The sequence below is a fragment of the Agrilus planipennis genome, unplaced genomic scaffold (genome assembly GCF_000699045.2).
Source record: "Agrilus planipennis isolate EAB-ADULT unplaced genomic scaffold, Apla_2.0 scaffold294, whole genome shotgun sequence".
NCBI lineage: Eukaryota > Metazoa > Arthropoda > Insecta > Coleoptera > Buprestidae > Agrilus > Agrilus planipennis.
Genome location: NW_020439100.1, coordinates 49285 through 69768, shown reverse-complemented (window position 1 = coordinate 69768; position 20484 = coordinate 49285). Strand labels below are relative to the sequence as shown.

Sequence of the window (20484 nt, the reverse complement as noted above, 5' to 3'; positions counted from 1 at the left end):
ACGATTTTCCTGCTTTTCCATTTTTACGAAAACCACAGAGGCGTCTTGTTCAGCGTGCTGTCAAACCTACACTAGCAAGGAGATCGGGCTGAAACTATAGCTACAAGCTATCCAAGGATGGTACTATAGAATGTCACCTCAAGGTAGGCCTAGTGGCGTCATCTCTTGGTTAGGCCGGAAACTTATCAATCCACCCTCGTATAATTCCGCTGGAAGGTAGGGCGGAAGGCCCTCTTCAGCCTGCTTTTAGGAATCGTGGAATTGGGTGAGTGGTGGTTCGGGTGAGAAACTTGAGACGGACGAAATGAAGACAGAACAGAATGAAAGATTATCTGTGGAATATTACTGCCCCAGCATTTACTTTAGTGGTCCAAGGAAAACACAGAAGAAATTGGAGAAAGGCAGATGGACCCGAAATCGAACCGGCATCCTTGCGAATGCTAAGCAATGATCTAAACCTTGGCCATGAAAAAAAAATCTTTTTGGTGTTTCATTCCCACCAACCAGTAAAGCTGGTAGGCGGGCAGTCCCTCCGCACTATGCCGGAAGGTAGGGCGGAAGGCCCTCTTCAGCCTGCTTTTAGGAATTGTGGGATTGGGTGGGTGGTGGTTCGGGTGAGAAAGTTGAGACGGACGAAATGAAGACAGAAGAGAATGAAATATTATCTGTAGAATATTACTGCCCCAGAATTTACTTAAGTGATCCAAGGAAATTGGCCATGCCGCCCTGGTCACTTCGTATATCTAAAAGTTAAAACTAGGAAAAAATGCTAAGGGTGTGACGAATGTCACCATTGGTGATTAACCCTATAAAACATTTCCGTGGATACTTACAAGGCGGGGCTTTCAAACTCAAAAATTTTGAAGAGAGGGATGTTTATAACCTGGGCTATATCAAAAACTCAACAAACGGCACCTTCTAAACGTTCAACCCATAAAATAAACACTCCATAATAAACATGAAAATGGATTGGGAATCGTAAAGGATCCTTCCTAAACCTTTACCTCTATAAACTAATTTAACTATTGTATTTAACTGATGCATCTAGTCATCCTCGAAGGGTCGACTATCAAATAAACGAAACGCCGCCTTGTAAATTTGCAAAACATTCTAAAAATTATATACATAAACTTTATGACCTGCATCAAGAAGAATAGTCTATACTTTGAACAGTTAGATATATTTTTTTGCCAAGGTGGTCGCCAAAGAAGACATGCACTCAAGTATTTTCCACAAGTTAACTATAGTTCATCTAACTTTTGAAAGAAAATTCACAATTATCTATTAACATGATAATTACTTATTTTATTTATGCATTCAAGATATTTTATAACACAGTCAACAAAATACTGTAAAAAATAATTTGTTTATTTTAATCGGTCATTCCATTTATAACTACATACAATAGGTGTATCTATTTTTAACTGTTTCCGCGATATGTCTACGTATCGGAAGAGTTTTTGTGTTAATAAATGTTAATAATAAATTATCACATATTATCGAAGTTATAACCTACAGTACAATAAAATAGGTAACATTGTTTGCACCTGGCGTTAAACAAAAATGTCGATTAAACCTTGAAAAGGTTTTTTCAAAATCGTAAAGTTTCAACTTTTACAATATTAAGTGTAATCCTGTGTGAAAGGTGTGCATTTTTACCAAGTAGTTAACGATAATATAATGATTATAATTTCAATGTTATGACAGAAGTGCGTTGACAGTGTATTAATCGAACAAACCAGTTTATTGGAATTGTGTTTTAATAAAATGGACAGTTTTTTTTTTCACATTTAAATAACATCTATCAATTTCGAAGAATTATTTGACAATTTCATATTTTTCTTTAAAAGAATTTGGAATACGATTATTAAAATAAAGTTTAGCGTATAATAAAACCTTTTAAACTTTTACCTATAATGTATTCAGACGAAAAAATTGATTTAAATTCTAAAGAACTTCCTTTCAAGTGAAACACTTTACAAGAACACTAATTTTTTGCTATTTGTTTTTTGTCCATGAGATAATTAATTTTCCAATTTACAGTAAGTTGAATATCAATTTTTAGAGGTTATTGAACAAAATTTAACCTTCTTTTAAGGTTTCTTTCACGTTAGTAAAAAAGAATCTTCGAAATAACTGATGCAGTCGTTAGCTCTACAATACGTGTAAATATTGCGAATGGTAATTATTTGAATGTGTGCCTACAAGTTTATTAAACTTGACCTTCCAGCTAAAGGATAAAGAAAGTGGTTATTACATAACGAAATGTATTTTTGTAGTATGCATTTTTAAGTCTCTTAGAGGATCAAATATTACATGCAAAGACAAGACATCCAAATATTTACATTAGGTTATTAAAATACACCTTTTCTATGAGTGAAGCTTTCTTAGGTAACGGAGAAGTGTGAATTGGTAAAGTAATTATTAGCAATAATTAAAAAAAGCAATAAACAACAGTTTGTAGTGTAACTAATATTTTAGGGTATGTTTGCATTAAAAATTTCAAAAAATTGCAATAAAAAAGAGGTACAGTAGTAGAAACAAGTTTGGTACCAATTATTACGATCTAATTTTGCGATAAATAATTTTTTCTACCAATGTTTGAGGATCGGTATGTAATAGATAATAATGCCATTATAATTTATTTTTTTTACAAGAACGGTATTGGAGTTTTTCATACTACAGTAGTAGATTTAATAAAATTAGATATTTTATATTATTTGATAAATAATGTAGTTAGTGTACAAATAAAATAATAAGGTCTTATAATGTTCTCTAGTTCTAATTTTCATTTGTATTTTCGGTTAATGTTATGGTTTTTAAGTATATATTCTTTAATTCGTTATAAATTAGCCTTAATTCGGTAATTTTAATAATCATAAATAAATGATTACCTGTTTCCACATTCTTCTAAGAAAGTATATCGGCGATGTTGGTACAAAAAGCAATGAAGGGTGAATATTTTGAAAATTTCAATGCTATTAATTATAATTTGTTTATTTATATGCTTGTTACGTAAAACCAGTAAACTATTGGATATATCTACTTCATTAAAATCAACTAAAAATTCATTTATGAATCTAATTATAACAAAACTAAAAATGTTTTACACATTCGAAATACAAGTATATTGATCTACAAATTGTGTGACTATTCACTTACGGAAATGATACCCCAATCCACCCCTTAACAATAAATAATTGAAAATAATATAATGACTTACCTCACAAATTGCAGAGAAAGAACTTCACAAAATATTTAATTTCCAATACACTGCAGTTAAAAACCAATATCTAGCAAGTGACCGATGTCGTTAGGTAGTTTTTGAAAGTTACCAACTTAAAAAGTTGACAAAATACTGAACGAATTACTCGAAAAGCTCGATTCAAACTCAGGACTGCATGTTCCAGTCAAACGGTTTATAAAGGTTCGCTCCAACCTTGGTGTAAGTACATCTATGTATGTACATACGTACTTGCACGTATGCCGTCCGGTCCCTACCGGGTATGTCGTGAGAAACAGATGAGAGACATGCTATTTTTTTAAATAGAAGTAACTGACCAGTAAACGGGCGAAAAAGAAGGAAAACGCCACTGTCTGCGAGCGACCATTGGTTCACGCTGGGGGAAACCCGACCGGTACAAGACTAGAAAATAAATGCGTACCTACATGCACTCGACATTAACCGTATGTTTCCACCTTTTTAGTTCGCTACTGACGCAGTCGACTTTTTTGATATTTTTAATTTAATTTGTTGTTGTTATTGACAAACTTTTGTTTTATTTTCGGAATTAATATCTGGTTGATTCATGTCTAGAAATAGATACTATTTTTTGATAAGATCTCTAAATAGGATTCTTTAAATTTATAACTATGGAACATGTAGAGACCCTACGTGTACACCTTTCAAGTTTTGTAATTATTAAACGGGGCTTTTAGCTGTATAGTAGTTTCAAAAAAATCATCTTACAACGAAAAGTTCATGGTGGTTGTATTCTAATGAAATTGTCAGACGCGGATCGCGATTTCGATTTCATTGGATCTCATGGGTTCGTCGCAGTCGGTTCCGACAGAATACAATACTTAGATTCTGCCTTAAGAAAGCGTGTTATTAATTGCTATGAAAAGTGTGGTAAAGTCATCTGTAGAATATTGGTACATTTTGGGAAATTCAAAAATATTCAATAGAGTCCGTAAAAATTTCGAATTGAACTGAATTCACGGCATTCCTACCTCTACATACGTAATAAGCACGTAATCAAATTTTAGGATAACCATAACCTTAATTAATCCACTAAAAAAGGTTGCATCCACCATACATGTACCTATACTCATTTTCTATATTTTATTCAACGCTTGACTATATGTCTGATTCCTCCGTAGGTGACGGTTACAGTCTTGTATCATCATCACATCATCATAAGGTCGTCGGTTCTAAGACTGGTTGGACACGCACCTCCACTCCTTCCTATCCTGAGCTAATCTTCGCATTTCTTTAAAACTAGAAGTTCCCACATGCTTAATTATTTGCGGAAAGTAATCCAATCTAGGTCTACCTCTACTCCTCTTACCTCGTGTTTCTACTTCTAATATGTTTCTGACTAGACCTTCATGCTATTGTTAGCCGTAAAGCTAGAATGGCCTCCCGTTTTCCTCTATTTCTTCTACACCCAAATTGATCTTTCCCTAATAGTTCTTCCGCCCTTTTTTCCATCTTTCTTTCTATTTTGACGCATCGAAAGTTAAGCTAATTGTTCTAAATGTCTCGCACCTACCCACGCCTTTCTTTATAACTATGGTTACTACCACGTTTCGCTTATAATCCTCCGGTACTTTCCCCGTCTCTCAAATGTGACTAACTAGCTTAAACATATGATCTCAAACCCCTTGTTCTTCAGGTTTTAAAATTTCCGCCTGTATCCCATCTATACCTAGCGCCTAATTATTCTTTAAGTTTTTTAATGCTACATCGATCTCTTCTCATATTGTGGGATACCCTAATTCATCTATCTCCACACTTTTATATCTCGTAACTCATGGCCTGCGTATATGTTCTCTAAGTATTCTTTCAACTTGTCTGCCTTTTTCTCATTTTTTATACTCGTTTCTTATATTATTACTACTGCACCCTACTTTTCCAAAATTCCTTTAAATTATAGTTTGCGCTTCATCCGTTTTACCAACTTCAAACTTTTCTTCTTGACTGTTGTATACCCAAGTAGAAATGAAATAGGGATAACCGCAACAGACATCCGGACCAGATAAGGCTCTAGTATTAGGGAATTTGTATTTTGATATTCATACTTGGTCCTTGTTAATTTGTGAAACTCTATTACAAGAATCCTTGCTTATTCTTATAGGGTTCTGAGTCCGGTTCTGACTTGATTCCCGTATTATAAACGTACCTGTAAACCCTAGTTTAACCCAATTCGAACCCGACAATATTATTTTATTGTAATCCTTTTAATTAATAATTTAATTTTTTTTGGGAGTGCACCTATTACTTTTTACTAAATTTCTTTTTAAATGTATATACATAAGAAATATTTTCTAAATGTATCTGTATGTGTGTGCATATTTCGCTACCTACATGAATAGATAAATTTCAATGTAGTAAGAATGACACATTACCAGAATTTATTACTCCTTTCGATTTTAAGTAATAAGTCTTTCAAGAAGACTTTTACCTTTCCTTGGCATTATTATTTTTTTAAAATTCTTCAATTATAAAACCACTTAACACTTACAATGTAGGTGCATTCACTCGATGGTGACTTAGGAAGAAAGTTCCAATTTGAACAAGAATATTTGCGATGCAGTATGCATCATTTTTCATTATTGTCAAAAAGTCACAGGAACTTTGTACAAGAATTTAGACGAAGGTTTTTCATACATATGTATAATGAAACATTTATTAGTCGTACAGATTTTCGAATCGTTCTTTTTACTACTTGCTCTTATTTTTCAATAATCACTAAGTTTCGTAACAAGAGGCGAAACGTTGGTGTCGGTTCTGTAATCAAATAAAGACATTATTACCCTCATTGGCCTTGACATTTTTTTCATGTATAAAACTAAGGGAAGAAACAGTGAAAAAACTTTTAATGTTGGCTCGTCAGGACCACACGTGTTAAAACCGTCAAGCAAAAGTTCCATCTCTCACACTTTTAATACAGTATGAGCAATCCCAATTACCAAACCAGTCCGTCATCAACGAAAGAAAAGAATTATAACAAATAAAAAAAAACTTTTGGCCACTAATGCTGGTGCATGGGCAATCCCTCCGGACTACGCCGGAAGGTAAGGCGGAAGGCCCTCTTCAGCCTGCTTTCAGGAATCGTGGGAATGGGTGGGTGATGATTCGGGTGAGAAAGATGTGACGGACGAAATGAAGACAGAACAGAATGAAAGATTATCTGTGGAATATTACTGCCCCAGCATTTGCCTAATTGATTCAAGGAAACCACAGAAAAACTTGGACCAAGGCAGACGGACCCGGAATCGAACCGGCGTCCTCCCGAATGCTAAGCAATGCTCTAGACCTCTAGGCCATGACACTCGGTAACTTTATAACAGATGCTGCCTCAATAAATACTTTATTTCAGATGGAGAATTTACATGAGGTTGCATTTTTAAAGAAATTGTCGTGATGCGTAGATCTTCCCGTTCCATTTACTCACAATTTGTTGGGACCGCACAATCCTTTACATTAAAACCTATCATTTCAAGGTGTAAACGATTCATTTTCAAAATGCAATTATATATTCCCCATTCTTTACATATATAATCATGTACGGGTGTACATAATACTTGCACAGTTGAAGATCGCAGTTGCTGTTGGTTGGTAGTGGCGATTTTTACGCCAGATTTCTTTCAGGACGACCTTGTCACCGGACGTCTACTTTAACGTTTACTCTAATTATGTATATGCATTTTCGTCTTGCAATCATAAATGCTGTATCTATCTCCTCTCGTAATACAACAGTCAATCGAAGACTGGTTGGAAGCGCACCTCCACTCGTTTCAGTCCCAAACCAATTCTTGTCTTTGCCTAAAATTAGAACATCCCACATCTCTGAGTATTTGTGAACTCTCTTTTCCGAGAACACGCAGTCAAATGTTAACATAGAAAAGGTCTGGCATGTTGAAATATCGCGATAGGTATCCTAACCTCAAAAGCAACCTAACCTAACCTAACCTCAAAAGCACTCAAGACAAACTAGCGTCATTTGATGTTTTAAGTTGACATATCAAAATCTTAATGTACTGAGGTAAATCTAAAGCGAGATCCTAATTCGGCGATAAAAGATTAGCCAAAGGTAAGAACTAAGTCCTCCTTTGGTTATTTCGTTCTTTCACGTAGTAATACTCACAAAAGCGTCAAAAATTGGATTTTTTTGTTATTTGACGTTAGAATACTTGAAAATTCATACGTGCTGTGACAATTCTGCGACCGGAATCGGAATCAGCACCACACACTACCCTCCATAGTCACACAGTATGTTAGAATTGATAACTTTATAGTTTGGACGATCAATATTACCAAACTCCGCAATAAATTATCTAAAAGGATGGACATATCTTCTTTTTTGTTTCCACTTTGGATTGTAGTCATTTGCTGTGTTTTGAGTTAGGAGATACTTCATCAGTAGTACAGACCAATTGGAAAGAGAAGATCGAATAACAGTAAGCGGTGCAGCGGTTAGAACTTGCTTAGGTACCCAAAAGATCAAAATCGGTTTTATAACTGCCTTGTTGGAACTATATCTTTAAACAAGCGCTTTTGCTTTCCTAAATTTCTGTAAATGTTGAACTTTCTTTAAAGTACGACCCTGGCAACATGCTCAAATTCTGCCTGTCTGCATCTCTTTCTGTTACACATTAATTGGTGTAATGTCATTCCTTTTTTTATTAGTGTCCGCTGCAATTCCTACCTGACATCTCTTTTCTATGTTTACAATATTTCCTACAACGTTCATCGTGAGTAAAAGTAGGCGTTCTGTCAGCAATCGCTCTAGTAAGTTGAAAGAAGAAAGTAAATGTGACAGTTTTATTTTGGACTATGCCAATTCTGAACGTCCCAACTATAGCATTAATTACTAAATCCACAAAAGACGTATGTTATCAGCTTGTTTCTCGCAAATTACAAGCAGATGTTAACAGCCTCTTATGCACGTTAAACACACACCAGTATAAACCAGTAAACCAAATAATTATAAAAACGATAGAATATGTATGATCTTTTAAATTATCTTTATTTTATATCTTTATTTGATAATTTGTTGCGGACGTTGCCTTCCTAAATTGCCCTATCTATTAATAAATTGTTGCTAGTCATTTCAGATTTCAATAAATTTCGACAGTAGCTTGAATTAAATTTTGAAATTTACCATTTAATGTAGACAAATCTATATGGCTATCGGAACATTCAATCTAAAGATAAATGAAATTAATAAACATAGCATAAAGCTTGTCTTCTATCTTTTTAGAATTACTTTTATCAGTTACTATAAATTACCCTTCCTTTTCAGTTTTTACTCCGTGAATACCAATAGCTTGTAGACCTATGCGAAATATTTCAATGGATTAAAAGTTAATCTAAATTTTAATCTGTACGTCAAGTGTTACTTGAATTAGAGTTCATTGACTAATTTTTGTTAGTACCTATGACGTTTTGGCAATAATACAAATACAAAATCATACACGTAGGTGTACTGGACAGTAGGTAAATGGTAATTATGGAATACAGTTTATTATTATGCTAATTTGATCACCCATTGTTTTGGTAGTTTCTTTTGAAATAAAATACCTACTTGTTGCGGGTTCAGTTTTTGGCAAAATGCAATTGAGATTGTTAGACGCCACCATCTAGGGTGCGCATGGCGAACCTTTTTTAAGACATGTGCTCAATTAATTAAGCAATTTTATACGCGTTGCGAGCCTAATCAAGAAATACAATGTCACTGAAACCATAACATGATATCATTATACACGATTTTTCTTATTTTGATTCAACTTAAACAATACCTGTAGACACACGTCCCCTTGGACAGATTTTAGATAATTTTTCTTGTTTTGATTAACCTTGACGATTTATTTCGTCACCATGAAGAGACGGTTAAAATTTTGTATTACATCGGTAGGTGTGGCAGAAAAGAAACTGTGAAAAGTGTTTGAGATGTTTATGAAAATGTCGTGGATAGAAAAGATTACGAATGAGGAATATGTATTAGAAATAGTAAGAGAACAATACGCGCTGTGGAAATCAAATAGTAGGAAAAAGAGAAATAAGATGATGGGGCTAGTAATAGACATTACAAGCGGAAACGGGATTAAAGAGGAGCAGAAATGCAGAATGTGGGAAGAAGTGGAGGTATGTGTTCAACCAGTCTTCGAAATGACGGTTCTTTGATGATAAGAATTGATTTTTATAAATCACGACAAAACTTCTCATACTATACACAGGATTTTTCACCTCCAATGAAGGATTAACTGTTTATCATAATCGTTCTTCAGGATATGTTAAGGATTATAGCAATCTACCTACAGTGAAATAAACGCGATAGCGGCTATGTTCCCAATCTGCCCCTTTTCCGGATGCAAGCATCAATTCAATTAGATTGAATTTTATGAAATGAAAATTAACATAAACATTAATAACAAACACAACAATTTTTGACATGACTTTTCATTGAAGAAATTGGATTTTCGAATTCTAAACTTGTCTGATGGATTATCCACAAGGGACATCTTCAGGAACATCACTTTATCGATGAAGAATTTTTAACACTGTTACTTACTAGACTCGAAATAGGTAGATCGATAGAAGATCCTCTACAGTTTCGTTTTAGGAATCGTGGAAATGGGTGGATGATGGTTCGGTTGAGAAAGATGAGAAATAAAATGACAGAAGAGAATAAAAGATCATATGTGCCCCAGCATTGGCCTAAGTGATTCAAATAAACTCCAGTAAAACTTCGATGAGAGCAGAAGGATCCAGAATCTTCTGGCTGCCGCTTAAATAGCTATTCCGTTGTTGTGTATGACTCTAGAGAGAGCTTAAGTTAACCTCAAAAGTGCTAAAGATTAGTGTTGGAACCTAGAAACCAGCTTGTCGAAGTGAAGAATATTGTTCAGCTGGAATTTGAGAGAGTCTACCGGATACGACGTTCTCGTGGAAAGGCATAGATTGGGGAAACAGGTAGATCCATCACAACAAGAATAAAACCATGATAGGATCCGTTCGACTCCAACAGTATATCAAAGCAGCCTTGGCAGAACACGACATTCAGTTGAAAAATCCATTGACGCTAGCCAAAAGGATTCTACTTCTCTAATGTCATCAAGGAAGCACTTGAGATCCATAGACAGCCGAACAATGTCAACAAAGAAGATAAGTACCACTTCGACAGAGCTTGGAAATGAATATTGAAGCGTGACCATATAATTACTCATAAACAGCGACAGAAAAACTATTTAAGTCGCTGTTAGAAGATTCTGAGTCAATTAAGTAACAGTTTTGGGAATCCTGCATCAACAGTGTGAAGTTCTTGAATATGCCCATCGTGGTAAAAGATGAAACGTCCAGCATCTAGAATCCGGAAATCCAATTTCTTCAAACGACAGTAGTGAAAATCTAAGTCTACTTATAAGACTCTTCGTTGTAGGATAAATCCACATTAGCGGAAAAACTGCAATAAACCTAAAAATAGATACAGATCTTCTTACATAGTAATTTGGATGAGAATGCCGAGAGAGAATATGAAACTAAACATTTAATTAAAACGTAAGTTCGAAAATGAACTTCAAACCAGCTGGGAACGTTTGACCTTACAGAGAAACAAAACTGTAGGTTATTACCTTACCCAAAATAAAAGAGGAATAAATGGGTACCAAACATTAATGCTTTGTGATGAAGGTTAACTGTAAATGAAGGTTCAAGCGATTAAAATAATCTTTAAAATTGGCAATTTTATAAAATTAAAAGATTAATATAGGTACCTGCGTGTTTTTCAAATTATTCGGTCAAGTTTTTCTTTAGGTTAAATCAAGTAATTGTTTTCGATTCATGGTGATAGGTACATTATAAATATAGGTTCGTCTTATTATATTTACCTCTGCTGTTCGTGATATTATGTGTCTTACATCTCTTAATATACATATGGTGTACTTGAAACTGCATGCGATAAAATTAAAACCAGCTGAGTGCTACAAGGACTTGCGCATCGAGCATTCCGTACATGAAAAATTTGTCCATATATTAGGATTCTGTATCTACAAAGGAAAATGGAACCCCATAGAAGATCACTGATCTGGTGTGTCTCTGTCTCTGTCACAGACGACATTCTTAGAAGGCAGGCAATATAAAGACTTGAAATTTGCCATGGTAATAACGCATCGTTTATTAACCAATATATTTTGAGTTAGTTTGCTACGATTTCATGCCTTCATTACTCAACCGATCATTATGAAACTTTGTTAGCACATTGTCAAGAGTATAGAAGGGGATACATAGGGTACCTTTTGTACAGGAAAAAAATTCTATTCCCAAAGTGTAGAAGAAGAGGGTACACAGGGTAACTTTTGTAAAAGAAAAAGAATACTATTCCTAAGGAAGTTTTATGTGGTCATCGATGACGTTTGTCACGTATTAAGGACTTCAACACAAGCGAAGACGCGGATAAAACCTATTACATTGTTTTGTTAATTACTAATAGTGGTCAATGTTAATATGCAATATCAACTTGAAATCACTTTTCGATTTTGAACCACTACAAATTAATGAGGAAAATATTTTTGTTACTGTTGTCATCCCCCGCCGGGAATCGAACCCGGGACCTAAAGGCATTGGTGCGTAAAGCCAAAGTTCGATATAACAATGTTGACCGTCTAAATAATAATAAAGTTGTAGTTTTTGTCGTTAATAATTATGTTAATTACCAACGAAAAGATCCTTGGTAAAGCGTTGCAATTGGTAAAAAATCCTTTTCGTCCAATACTGACTTTGAATCTTCACCCTAATTGAAAAAATAGAGAAGCAGCCGAAAATGGATTTATTGTAATTTTCTAAACTTGCCTATGGACCTGTAAACCGTTATTAACGTATTAAAAACTATTTTTTTCAAAATTGATTTTTTTTATCCCGACACTGACGTCAGTGTCATTTAACTAATTCCTATTTGATTATTTTTGTTTTATTAGTTTTAAACAAATATCATAATTGATCTTGTTTATTACGTCAATTTAGACTTCTTTAAGGTCAATTTAGACTAAATTGATTATCGCTTTGCCTAAGCCTCGGTCTCTTATAGACGCTTGTCTAATAATAGCTTTTTTTTACAGAAGAAGATGAGTATAAAATCTATTAATTCCATACTTAGTTTACTTTAATGGCTCATTTTATTCAATTTTCTCCTTTGACATTTGATTTTGAAACAAAACACTAATGACTTGCAATTTATAAACTTAATTTACATATTTACGTATGAGATCAAGAAGATTAGATATAGGAGCAAAAACTAAAACAAATGAGTCTAAACAGCATCATCACCAATAAAGAACAGAAAACGTGTCGGTACGCTGCTCGATTAATTTCTTGCCTAAGTTGAAAATCGGATGCGCACTGTTTTACTGCGCAGTGTACGAACTAGCACAAGTTGGTGACGCTCTTATGATTCGCGCCGTAGCTTAAGCAACCCAGGAATCCTTTAGCGCCGCAATTTTTGTAAAATAAAACAGGGGTTGTGTTTATTTTAAAGTGTGTTGTGCTCTAATGTGCTCTAACCTACCCAAAAAACAAGCCGTGGGGTGGATCTGGAATCTGTGTGTCGCATCTCTAGTGTGACCCTTAGGGTCTACACGAATAAGTTCCCAGTACAGGAGGCAAGTGTATTGTGTAATATGGTGGTACCTACCTTGTAGTTTACTCACCACGACGCTTTGGGCGCTAGGAGATAAAAGCCACCGTTACCAGTTTTATCTAGGAGGTTAGCAAGACCACCTGGCAACCTCTGGTGCGGCCGCGCCCTATCTGATTCCTGCCAGGTTTAGCATACTTGGTGTTCCTCAAAGGGACACAATAGCAGAAGATATACTTCATTTAATTTCTCTAGCAATGTGGCTCTTGCGCGCTGGCAAAATCGTAGGTAGGGAGAAAAAAGCTCATTATACTCTTGACTCTTGTTCATTAAACATACTTTTTCATACAGTACCTGCCAAAAGTTTTGTTCAATTATGAATAGTAGTGCGAGTCGAAAACAAGCGTTAAAGCCTTTAATATGTCTTCAAATATAAATAAGCATCTCGTTGATATTTTCAATAGTAATTGATACCAATAACAGCACATTTGAGCAATGCAATTGTAGTGGATAAAATGGTCAATTTTTCCGTGCAGTACTGTACGGATTATACGCTCCTCACCGGTTAAGAGTTTGGCCGAGAGTTGTCTCCTTCCTACTGTGTTACTTCCACTCTAGAATGTTGGATTAACCACTGTCTCTACGAGTCTAACCTCAAGTCGACCGGGCAGGCAGGAAAGATCACTGCCTGGGGTGTCAGGATCTATTGTGGTATCAGTCAACATCACTGGTAAGATGTTCCGAACAACAGCAACAGTGGGATGCAGTAGCAACCAGCTTAACAGTGAGGTAGAAGAGTTAACAATTACTAGAGCGTCATGTACGGTTTCTAACTCACTTAATTTAGATTGGACTTGTATACTACTCTCTTTTCTCTGGTCATGATGCTTTTCAGACCACATCGCTTGGAGTTAAGTTATTGTACCTACCTCTTGTCTTTTGGGGTCATACTATACTTTTAGAAACATATGTACTTTCGATCAACTTCACGTTAATTTGCCACAATCATATAGACAGGCAGATATTACTACTGCATACTAAATCATGGCTTTAATTTCAGCCTAAAAGGCGAATTTACCGATTAACACATTTTTATTAAAAATATCTACTTTATCGTAAATCGACCAAACACGTTTTATTTGTTCATTACTTTGTAATGAGATATTAATAAGCATACAGCATTTTCATCGTAATTTGTTGTCACGGAATGTGGCTAAATTATTGCCAGAATTGTTGTAATTAATATGTAGTTGTTACTAATTGGAACTTCAATAAAGCTGACGTCTGATTGATGTATAACTAAAAAAAGAATAGTAATGTAATGTCAAAGTAATTAATTTTTATAATACAAGAGAAATATACAATATTATAAACTAAACTAAACTAAAAGAAAGGATATTTTTACATTTATTCTCAATAATAATTCTGTATCAATCAATTTTTAGTATTATCCTTTCAGGTTGATTATTTACTTCATCACTATTATTAAAACAAAATAAAAAACATTTAGTAAATTAGTTGCATTTCTAGTAGAAAATATCAGTTTACAATTTTATTTATTGATAATAATACAACTAAAAAAGTGTTGTGCCCTGCATTAAGTTCGTTATTATATGTGTAACAAAAATTTGGTAAAATATTCGAAAAGAATTTAAAGTAAAGAAAAAAAGTGTTAAATTTAAAAAACAATATCATTAAAGGAATGTATACAAGTTAAGGAAAATAGATATCGAATATTGAAACCGAAAAAAGAAAATCAGAAGGGAAAATGGAAAAAGAATGGCACTACAGAAACTGGAAAAAGACAGTGCATGGAAAAAAACTAAAGACATTCATAAGCAAAAAAGAAGAGAAAAAATGAGAAACATAAAATTTGCACAGAAATACAAGAAAATATGGAAAGAAAGGGAGGAAAATCAAATTATTTGAAAGACAAAAGAGCAAAGAGTAAAAGCGAAGTGGTATTAACAGAAAGATATAGACTGGTAAGTGAGAATAGGACGAGAAGGTACTGGGAAGAACAAAAAAGAAGAAGAGAAGAAAATATGCAGACTATGTAAATTGGAACCAGAGAGACATGGAATAATAGGAGATCATCATCATCATCATAAGGTCGTCAGTCCTAAGACCGGTTGGAGACGCACAACCACTTTTTCCTATCCTGAGCTAATCTTCGCATTTCCCTGAAACTAGAGCATCCCACATCCTTAACTAATTGTGAACAGTAATCCAATCTAGGTCTAATTCTACTCCTTCTAACTCCTGTTTCTGCCTCTAATATGTCTCTGACTAGACCTTCCTACCTGAGAAGGTGTTCTACCAACCTATGTCGCCTATTTCTTATTGACTTCCATAGAGTTCTCTGTTCTCCTACTCTTTCTAATACCTCTTCGCTTCTAACTTTCTCTGTCCACGGTATCCTCATTATTCGCCTGTAACATCACATTTCAAACACTTCTAACCTTTTCTTTTCCGCCGCGCCAACCTTCTATGTTTCGCACCCTTACAGCGCCGAGCTCCAAACATACACCTTTAACAGTCTTTCTCGAATTTCTAAATTAACCGTTCGGGAGAAGAAGTGACTTCTTTTTATTGAAGGCGATTCGGCACTGCCCTTTCCACTGTTTTATATTTCTGCTACTCCTTCCGTCGTGGCTTATCCTGGATACTAAAATCAGTCACTTCTTCTAATTTTTCGTCTCCTATCTTTACATTCGCTCTTTACCTACTGTTTCCTCTCTTTCAAACCAGTATTTTTTTTTTATTTTTATTAATTTTCATATAATATTGTTTTCTCAACATCTCTTCCATTTTATTTAAAGCTATTTCTAACTCCTCCTTGCTAGATGCTAATACTACTATATCTAGGTTCCTACATTTTAGGAAATAATAGAAAAAAATGGGAAACTCAAATGGATGGAAAGGATGGTTTAAAAGGGATAAGGGAAATATTGTAGAGGACGAGAATAGTAGAAAGTCGAGAAGAATAAAAATATCTAGTTTGTAAAATTCATATGTAGGTATAGAGTAGCTAAATATAAATGAAAATACACTTCGTATATATGTTTAAAACAAAATGTTTTTAATAAGGCTACCTATCTATCTATCTATCTATCTATTGACAATTGTTGAGAGATTATGCCGCGAGAATGAATTTGATAAAACAGGATGGCATTTGGGTAATATTGTCTTCTTTGTAGTATCCAAAGTCGGTTGAAACAAACACATAACTAACAATAACATAAAAGATAAACAGTTTACATGAGAGAGTTTAGCACTGTTAGTATAGTATGGTAAAATATGGAAATCGGAACAAGATGTGCACACGTGGTTTCACATAATTGAGCCATAATTTACTTGTTATCTTTAACAACCAGTTGCATCGAATTAACTTAAGTTAAAGTACAAAATGCAAATATATATATATTAGGTAATTTTATGATAGATATCTAACAATTAAAATGAAATAAAAAGCCAGTAACTCAGTGTGATACATTGAATTTTGTATAGTAAATACACGGCAGTATACGGGTATCGAATAAATAAAAAATTGAACATTGATTGTCCAAGGAAACAGGAGCAACAACCCACTTCGGATATTCCACATTTACGTCAGTATTTTTTATTTACTTCGTAATCTGAACCGGAAGAATTCGGATGTTTGATGTGTGTACACACATTCTTTATGTTAACAGTTTCAAAAAGAGAATGGTTAGACCTTCGCTTAGTCAACGCGACTAATCTGGGATTCTCCGACGATATGAAAACTTTATTTATGCACTTATTTTTTAATATATCCGGAGCATACTCTGTTCTGATATTTACACTTTAAATGCAATTTAGGCACCAGGTATAAATGAAAGTGATTTAACTGAGGCACTTGTAATAAATAGATATGAACTGGAAATCACCGGAATTTCGAAAATCCGTTAATAAATTTTCGGAATTTCTCTATCTTTTCTTTCCTTATACACCAATATTTATTTGCTATTTTATTTTCATACAATACTATCTATTTTGTCAATGCCCATTCCATTTTATTTAAAGCTATCTCTAACACCTCTTCGTTAGATGCTAATACTGGTATATCGTTTGCAAATATAAACATACTAATCTTTTGTTCCTGTATATCTACATGTACTGTCTTTTAATGTTCTTATATTTCTTACTACTTATATTTACTACTCCACGTTGCTGCTCAAGTTCTATTATAACTACCTGTTGCTTTTTATACAAATTATATGTATGTCATTCTTTAATCCCCGTATCTCATCCCTACATTTTTAAGTATATTTAACATATTGTCTCATTTAACATTATCAAAAGCTTCTTCTAAATTCACCAATTCTATGTACGCACTCTTTCCTTTTTCTATTGTTTTCGCTATTGCTACCCGTAAAGCTAAAAGGGCCTCCCGCGTTCCTCTATATCTTCTAAATCCAAATTGATCTTCCTCCAGTACTTCTTCCGCCTTTGGAGGTCATGCATTGACAACGTGATGATAGGAGATGGAACATCAGTTGTAACGTTGTATTTTGACTAAATTTTATTTTGTTATCGGCATCCGACTTGACTTATTCCAAGCACCTACGAAATAAATGCAACATTTTTTATTCAACATGCAAAATATGCTTTCATTGTTTCAATATTACCTTTCGTGCAAAACTTATCAGTGAAACGCTAATGCATGAAAAATTTCAACTCGTACATAATCTTATAAAACAGAAAGGAAAATACATACGTACACTCGTATTTTGTATTTAAAACTTACAACAACATTTGAATATATTATTTTGTCGTGACCAGAAAAAAAATATATAAATACCTACTTGTCCATATTATATAATGAAAGATGTGATGGAATAATTTTAATTTCTAGGAAAAACAATTTTATTTTCTTTTTTTTCTATAATTAATAGTGTAGTAGCATCAAACATGGACCGTAACTACTTCTATTAGTATTTAGGTACCTGAAGTTTTATGCCAATGTGTGTTGACGCTATACGTAATGGATAGGTTTTTTTCTGGGAGGAAAAGTTTTTGATTATTTTAATAGCAATTTCGCATGCAATGACTATGTAAACAAACGATTTGATTCGTTCTTAAATAGTTTGCTGGGTACTACGTTTAAATTAATTGGAGCTACGCCTAATTAGAGTTGGACTGATAACGGTCGTTTTTGGCTCATGTTGAATTAGTAAAAAATTAGGTAAATATTTAAAACTTAGGACTCCAGAGAAATATCACTGATAAAGTTTTTCACTATTTGTTACATTATTAGTAGGTGTTTAAAAGTGGGGTAAACCAATATTTTTAATTAAATTAATTATCAATTGACTAAAATGTAAGTTACTGGGTCACTGTACCGTAAATGGTGTACTGGTTAGAAGGCTTGCCTGTTATGTGGACGACTCGGGTTCTATACCGAACCGGTGCATGAACTTTTTTCNGACGAAGGAAGCTGGCGAGCGGTCGCGCAGGTACTTGCCCATTTATGACCTATTTGGGTAAGTCACTTGGAACCGATACACAAATAAGCTTTCAGTAGGCGTAAATTATAGTATTAATACAGATAGGACAGTAGCGTACTAGAAAATAATGTAGAAACATAACTTACGAAAAAGAAAAAAAAAACCTTTTGTTTTATAGTTAGTTTTCACATTCACTGTCATCATGGGAATCTCTATCACTGTCACTAACATCAACAGTTAGTTCTTCTGTTTGTATGTCTATTACTTGCTCACTGATCCCTATTTTTAAATATTTAGTCTACGCCCCTGATAGGGATACTGAAGAAAGAGGGCTGCAATCGTTATACCTAAAACTGCCTACTTTTGCCACCGCGCTTCCACGCCATTTTAAAATTTCCGCCAGCTTCCAGCGTCAGGACTTTATTTTCCTGTAAGCAAAAGGCAGGCATTTGTAGATAAGACCTTGTAGAATAGTTAAAGCCACAACTTCCAACAAAAACATGTTTTTCTTATGATTATTAACCGATCAATATGATAGTAAAACATTTAATTGTTTAATCGATCATAAAGTCACATTTTAAAATCTAAATGTACTATAAAATTCATAAGTACATACATAATTAGTTTTTTATTTTACATAGGTAATTTTATGATAGATATCTAACAATTAAAATGAAATAAAAAGCCAGTAACTCAGTGTGATACATTGAATTTTGTATAGTAAATACACGGCAGTATACGGGTATCGAATAAATAAAAAATTGAACATTGATTGTCCAAGGAAACAGGAGCAACAACCCACTTCGGATATTCCACATTTACGTCAGTATTTTTCATTTACTTCGTAATCTGAACCGGAAGAATTCGGATGTTTGATGTGTGTACACACATTCTTTATGTTAACAGTTTCAAAAAGAGAATGGTTAGACCTTCGCTTAGTCAACGCGACTAATCTGGGATTCTCCGACGATATGAAAACTTTATTTATGCACTTATTTTTTAATATATCCGGAGCATACTCTGTTCTGATATTTACACTTTAAATGCAATTTAGGCACCAGGTATAAATGAAAGTGATTTAACTGAGGCACTTGTAATAAATAGATATGAACTGGAAATCACCGGAATTTCGAAAATCCGTTAATAAATTTTCGGAATTTCTCTATCTTTTCTTTCCTTATACACCAATATTTATTTGCTATTTTATTTTCATACAATACTATCTATTTTGTCAATGCCCATTCCATTTTATTTAAAGCTATCTCTAACACCTCTTCGTTAGATGCTAATACTGGTATATCGTTTGCAAATATAAACATACTAATCTTTTGTTCCTGTATATCTACATGTACTGTCTTTTAATGTTCTTATATTTCTTACTACTTATATTTACTACTCCACGTTGCTGCTCAAGTTCTATTATAACTACCTGTTGCTTTTTATACAAATTATATGTATGTCATTCTTTAATCCCCGTATCTCATCCCTACATTTTTAAGTATATTTAACATATTGTCTCATTTAACATTATCAAAAGCTTCTTCTAAATTCACCAATTCTATGTACGCACTCTTTCCTTTTTCTATTGTTTTCGCTATTGCTACCCGTAAAGCTAAAAGGGCCTCCCGCGTTCCTCTATATCTTCTAAATCCAAATTGATCTTCCTCCAGTACTTCTTCCGCCTTTGGAGGTCATGCATTGACAACGTGATGATAGGAGATGGAACATCAGTTGTAACGTTGTATTTTGACTAAATTTTATTTTGTTATCGGCATCCGACTTGACTTATTCCAAGCACCTACGAAATAAATGCAACATTTTTTATTCAACATGCAAAATATGCTTTCATTGTTTCAATATTACCTTTCGTGCAAAACTTATCAGTGAAACGCTAATGCATGAAAAATTTCAACTCGTACATAATCTTATAAAACAGAAAGGAAAATACATACGTACACTCGTATTTTGTATTTAAAACTTACAACAACATTTGAATATATTATTTTGTCGTGACCAGAAAAAAAATATATAAATACCTACTTGTCCATATTATATAATGAAAGATGTGATGGAATAATTTTAATTTCTAGGAAAAACAATTTTATTTTCTTTTTTTTCTATAATTAATAGTGTAGTAGCATCAAACATGGACCGTA

General features: G+C 33.8%; 1 protein-coding gene across 1 annotated transcript in view; it reads right to left on the bottom strand.

Moving 5' to 3' along the window:
- Nucleotides 1–3475, bottom strand: part of LOC108740770 (glucose dehydrogenase [FAD, quinone]) — a 30009-nt gene extending 26534 nt beyond the window's left edge. Inside the window, exon 1 of the mRNA XM_018475228.1 lies at nucleotides 3224–3475. The gene's annotated coding sequence lies outside the window, so the exon portion shown is untranslated. The remainder of the gene's footprint in view (nucleotides 1–3223) is intronic.
- Nucleotides 3476–20484: the final 17009 nt, after the last annotated feature.